Source organism: Astatotilapia calliptera, chromosome 23, assembly GCF_964374335.1.
Source record: "Astatotilapia calliptera chromosome 23, fAstCal68.1, whole genome shotgun sequence".
NCBI classification, from domain to species: Eukaryota; Metazoa; Chordata; class Actinopteri; order Cichliformes; family Cichlidae; genus Astatotilapia; species Astatotilapia calliptera.
This window is the reverse complement of record NC_137443.1, coordinates 20,469,359-20,475,327: the sequence shown is the minus strand read 5'-3', so window position 1 is coordinate 20,475,327 and position 5,969 is coordinate 20,469,359. Positions and strand designations below refer to the sequence as shown.

The 5,969-nt window shown below is 39.8% G+C and overlaps 1 long non-coding RNA gene across 1 annotated transcript; it reads right to left on the bottom strand.

Annotated features, from left to right (window-relative positions):
• Nucleotides 1-374: 374 nt before the first annotated feature.
• LOC145424333 (uncharacterized) lies at nt 375-1,473 on the bottom strand. Its single transcript, XR_013905377.1, has 2 exons — nt 1,120-1,473; nt 375-917 (listed from the first exon to the last, which is right to left on the bottom strand). It is a non-coding gene; the product is annotated as an uncharacterized LOC145424333 (long non-coding RNA).
• Nucleotides 1,474-5,969: the final 4,496 nt, after the last annotated feature.

The following is a 5,969-nucleotide window of genomic DNA, read 5'->3' as shown; positions in this document are numbered from 1 at the left end:
GACTTATCATCATGCAGTTGCTGAGCCTTTTCAGTAAGCTTTCGAGGTCTTTGACTTCTTCGTGGCTCTTCTTCACATGACTGCTGTACATTTGTGGCACTACTATCCTCAAGTAAGTCGCCATTCTTAGTTTCATATTCAGTTGTTTGATCCATTCTGCGATGTTTACTTATTACTTGGCACAAAATAAATTCTAGCTATACCTTTAACAGACATGCGGTTTAACAACAGACCAGCTCAATTGCCTGAAATATTAATAGCTACAAGCTTAACCTTGTCTTTAGGTGAACTTGTCCAAAACATCAAGAATGGATAATACCTTCAAGATTTTACAACACCTTAAACCTTAATAAAATATCTGAATGAATACCATCTTGAGTCGTATAAATATGGTGAACTTTGTTCCTAAACCAACAACACATACGACGCAGCACTTAATTCTACAACACTTCTAGCATCCAAATAACACGAATAGGTAAAATGACTTCACCTATAAAAAATCTTATTAGACAGAACCATGAACTTAGAAAGGAGATATGCAGAGCACCAGATTACTTTCAGTTCTTACAGTGTTCCGTTAAACAGTCGTCAAAGTTGACCCACTTCTTAACATTTAACTTGTTTTAAATGCATCACTTAAAGGATCGTCCATGTAAACTTCAACTGTTTGCTGCTTAGGTTAACTGGCGTATGCATAGTCTTATCTGTCTGATGCTAGCGTGCGATGAATTTCTTCTTGCTCAGTGGATGACGACACCGCTACTCGTCTCCTCGCCTCATGCCGAGCAGACTGAGTTCTCACTGTAACTCCCTCCAAGTTGAAAAACGAACACAAGGCGTTCTTGATTTACTGGCATTTATTGCACACGGGCGCCACCAACGATGCCACCAGAGATGCCGTAACGATGCCGTGAGAACTGTACAACAATATAAAATAATCAATTTCCACCGTACATTGTTCTCATAGAGAATAAACAATAAGGTACATCATTAAACAACACAAATGCTTACAATTTACCTTCACAAAATGCTAACATATACACGTGGTTACCATAAACTCGCTCGCTCTATCACAAACAAACATCTTATTTTCTATCACAACATATACAAATTGCATACCTCATTGGCCGCATTAACTTGCAGGGGTTAAATGAAACGCTTCTTGTAGTGTCACTCTTTCCCATAGTCGAACACTCCGTTGCATGCGTCTACATGTTTCTACCACCACCAGAGAGAGACGAAAAGCATGCTGCGCTCTACCGAGTGTGGCGTGTAACTGAAAATATTGTCACCCCAAACAACAGACTAAACATTGGTTCCACCCCGGAAACATTCTGTAACCCTTGTAAATGTATTTCCAGCCAACAACATACATTACATCACACACATATATTAACAATAAAGTATTTCACTTATTCATTGTAACTTGAACCATAAAATTGTCTCAAATTGCATAACTGCTGCTGACGGCAGCCACACACTCTATGTAGTATTTTGTATTGTATTAATTGCAGACTGGAATTTTTAATCAATTTAAAGGTTTTTAAGCATACCTGAGACCAGAAGTTTTGGTCTAAACTGACTGATAAATCTGCTTCCCACTTTGCAATAGGAAGTGATATTGATTCATCTAATTTAGAAAGTGTTCTGTATATTTTAGATAATAATTTGGGGGATTTAAGAGTAAGGAAATGTGCCGCACTTGGTGGTGTTTGTAGTTCAACTTGACTGAGGTTAAATTTCTTTTTTACTATGGATTTAATTTGTTGATATTCTAAAAATCTTTTCTTGTTGATCCCATATTGTGCAACTAGTCTGTCAAATGGAATAAATTCTGTTCCCTCTAATATATGTTCTAAGTATTTAATTCCTTTACAACTCCATTCTGGGAAATTAGGCTACGTTCACACTGCAGGTCTTAATGCTCAATTCCGATTTTTTGATCAAATCCGATTTTTTTGTCTCCTCGTTCACACTACAAATAAAATGCGACAGCAAACGCGCTCTAGTGTGAACGCTCAAAGCGGCCCGCATGCGCAAAAGAAGATGTCACACACAACGCGCTCTGTTTAGACCAAGAACAAACAGTATTGTTTGACTGATGGCCGTTAATATAAAGACTTCGGACTTTACGTTTCCAAATTTTTGCTTTAAGTTATTTTGTTATTTACATAATAATGTAAATAACCTAATAATGATCCTTATTGCTGTTTAAGAGAGGAGCGGTGCTTCAAAGGATAGCTGCAGATTTCTGTCAGAATCTGCAGATTATACAGTACAAATAAAATGTTCACGTTGTCTTCCCAACAGTTTCACTGACATCTACACTGGATGGCTAGGAAGCGTTCGCGATGTCTTCTCGGGCGCTGATAATTGGCTTCAGTCTTGTGTCGGTGACGTAAAAGGCGGATTTAATGCGACTTGACCGTTCAAACAGCAGTCGCTTTCTAAAACATCGGATATGTATCGGATTCAGTACCACATACGAAAGTGACCCAGATCGGATTTGAAAATATCGGATTTGCGCCGTTCACACTGTCATACCATGATCGCATATGGGTCGCATAGGGTCAAAAAAATCGGATTTGATGCGCTTTCGCCTGCAGTGTGAACGTAGCCTTAATCATATTATTGTTTTGTAATATGTCAGGGTTATTCCAGATAGGTGTACGTTTGCATGGGATTAATGAAGACTCCGTTATTTTTAGAAACTCCCACCACGCTGTCAGAGAGAAGCTGATGTTGATACTTTTAAAGCATTCATGTCTTTTGATGTTTGAGCTAATAAATGGTAGGTCTGAAATCTCTAGATCCTTGCATAGTGCCTGTTCAACATCTAGCCAGGGCTCATCTAAGAAGGTATGTTTTGACCATTCTGAGATAAACTGAAGCCTGTTGGCTAAGAAGTATTGGTGAAAATTAGGCAGATCTAATCCTCCTCCATCCTTGATTCTTTGTAGCGTTTTTAAGCTGATATGCGGGGATTTATCTTTCCAAAGGAATTTGGAAATATATGAATCCAGAGATCTGAACCAATCTTGTGATGGTTTGTTAGGGATCATCAAAAATAAGTAATTTATTTTTGGCAAGATCATCATTTTTATAGTGGCGACCCTTCCCATGAGTGATGTGGGTAAAGATTTCCATCTAGTCAGATCGCCTTCTACTTTCTTTAGAAGTGGGATGTGGTTTAATTTAGTTAAGTCTGAAAGCTTAGGAGAAACATTAATACCTAAATATTTAATATTTCCGGATTGCAGTGGGGCAGAGGAAGAATTATGGAAGGAACAGCTGTGTGAAGGACCAAAAAGCTCTCCAGAGAGTGATCCGTACAGCAGAACACTGCTGCAGGATTGCTCTCCCCCCGCTTCAGGACACCTACACCAGGAGATGCCGGACTAGAGCAGCGCAGATACTGAAGGACCCGTCCCATCCTGGTAACAAACTGTTCCAACTTCTGCAATCTGGTAGAAGGTTCCGCATCTTCCGGGCAAGGACAGAGAGACTCAAGAGGAGCTTCTATCCCCAAGCCATCCGTGCTCTAAACACACACACCCGCCCTCTCACATCATCTATAATTGACTGAGTCAGGACTCTTCCAGACACTCTAAACCAAGGCACAATGTACATTTCAATTCCTTTAATTTTAAATAAGTTTATATTGTCTATCCTGTAAAATAGTCAGATGTCTATTCATATTAATGTACAGAATTCACCTGCTTGCTGCTACTACTGCACGTTCACCCAATGTATATACTACATATATATATATAATGTTTTTCCTCTACACCCCCCCCCCCCCCAATTTTTTTGCACATGTTGAGGAGCGTGTCAGGCTACATTTCACAGTGTGTTATACTTGTATAACTATGCATGTGACAAATAAAGAACCTTGAACCTTGAACCTTGAACCTTGAGCAGTTAATGGGGAGAACTGTAGAGAAGTCATGAAACGTTTCTCCAATAGAATACGCTACGTCCAAATGAATAGAATCGACCTTTTGGGGCCAACAGATTTATTTTTCCAAGTGGATTACTATAACTTTGCCAAACTGGTCCACTTGAATGATATTTTATTTTATTTTATTTTATTTTAAGTTTTTATAAACGGAACAGGCATGACTGGTGGATTGGAAAGGGAAAGGGAAAGACGTAGACAAGAAAAGGCGAGGGAAAGAAAAAAAGAGAGGAAAAGCACAAGACTGACAACGCACACTATGCTTTGAGGCAGCAGCCAAGGAAGATATAGTGTGTGTCTGTGAGCACCCATGTTCACACCTGTGTGAGCGAGCGCACTTGTATTCAAAAAATTTCTCCATGTAACTAACCCCCTAGGACATGAAGCAGGCATGGAGGAGATCCAGGCCCCAGACATCTAGAGGCCCCCCAGAGCGTAAGACCACTGGAGGGTCAGCTGTACCACCATCCTGAAATGAGCTGAGGAGAGCCCTAGGCCAGTCTACTCGGCCAGAGTGGACCAAGCCACGGGCGCCAGGCCCCGCCAAGCAGCCCCGGATGCTGAGAACCACCAGTGCACCTACAGTTGAGGGCATTAGCCAGCAGCAGGGAGCATGGTGGGGGGAGATAGGCCCATGCTTGTCCAACATGGAACCAGGAACATTTTTGTGGCTAACAATAAAAAAGACTAATGTTAGTAATTCACATTCAGATTCACCAACAGATAAGACATGTTGATTGGACATAATAGACCAGCAATATATGACCAGAAAAACAAACAAACAAAAAATGACAGGTGTAGTCATTCCATAATTTAAACATTGAGCAACTTTTCCTGAAACAAAAAAGATCCATAGCTAAACAAATTAGTAGAGAGAGATAAAATGAGAAAGAAGGAAAAGAATAACAAAACCTTGAATATTTTTGGCCCAGCAATCAGACAATCAAAACATCATGGACTTCATAATGACACAGATTAAACAGAGTCAGGGGTCATGGTAAATTATTTGTTCACACAGTTTTAGAGACTCTGGAGACATCTGAACAAACCAATGTGAAACCATTACAGCTCTGTAAATCTGTCTGGAGTGTCTTAATGATTAACTCCATATCATTTCCTTCTGCTGTGTTCTCCCCCATATCTGAGGCCGCGGCACCAAACTAACCACCATGCAGCTGCTGAGTTTCTTTGCCCAACAGCCACACGTGTCCAGGTTTCAAGCCTCAACCAGCTTAACATTAATAAAAAGTCTCATAAATAAAATGCCTCCTGCTTTCCTGCAGAATTCTACAAAGAATTCTGGTCGATTCTAGCATCAGTTTTCTACAGAACGTTGTTGGAAATTAAAGAAAAGGGCAGACTTCCATCAAATATGAATTTTGCAAACATTAATCTCCTGCTAAAACCAGGCAAAGACCCTGTATATCCCTCAAGCTATCGTCCAATATCCCTTATAAATGTAGACCTTAAAATAATCTGCAAAGCTCTCTCAAAGAGACTGGAGAAAATAACCCCCCTCTTAATTCATCCTGACCAAACTGGTTTCATAAAAGGTAGGCACTCATCAACAAATACACGTAGATTACTTAATTTGATAGACTACTCATACAGTAAAAACCTAGAAACTACAATATTCTCTTTAGACGCAGAAAAAGCATTCGACAGAGTTAACTGGAAATTTCTATTTGCAACTTTACACAAATTTGGTTTTGGATCCTCTTTCATAAACTGGTTAAAAATATTATATAATTCCCCAACAGCTTGTGTTAGAACAAATGACCAGACATCCTCCAGCTTCTGTCTCTTGAGGGGCACCAGGCAGGGATGCCCACTCTCCCCTTCACTGTTTGCAATTTTTATTGAACCACTAGCAGCAGCAATTAGACAGAATTCAGTAATTAAGGGCATAAAATGCAAGAACGTGGAACATAAAATCAGCCTTTATGCGGATGATGTGTTACTCTTTCTCCAAAATTCACAAACCAATATCTCTGGGGTGATTGAATTGATA